The sequence below is a fragment of the Capsicum annuum genome, chromosome 6 (genome assembly GCF_002878395.1).
Source record: "Capsicum annuum cultivar UCD-10X-F1 chromosome 6, UCD10Xv1.1, whole genome shotgun sequence".
Taxonomy (NCBI): Eukaryota; Viridiplantae; Streptophyta; class Magnoliopsida; order Solanales; family Solanaceae; genus Capsicum; species Capsicum annuum.
In genome coordinates, this window is record NC_061116.1 from 102,766,888 (window position 1) to 102,767,205 (window position 318).

Genomic DNA, 318 nt, shown 5'->3' on the forward strand with positions numbered 1-318 from the left:
TCTTACTTTCAAGCTTAGCATCACTTCTCAAATGCTCTCTCAACTATTCTATTCCCCTTAAATACCATACTCATTTGATTCAACTTATAATTCTCATATTGGCACTGCAAAATCTTTCTACTAAGGTCTAAACTAAACTAAGTTCTCTCACCATGATCAAGCCTAACACTAAATCACAAGATACAACATGCGAAACCACAATACTAGTCTAAACCACAAGGTTCAATATTATATATCTTCTTAGAGCTCACACCCTAAGCATAACATGCCTTACCACTTCAATGACTAATTTAAAACTCTTGATATGGATTCACTAGT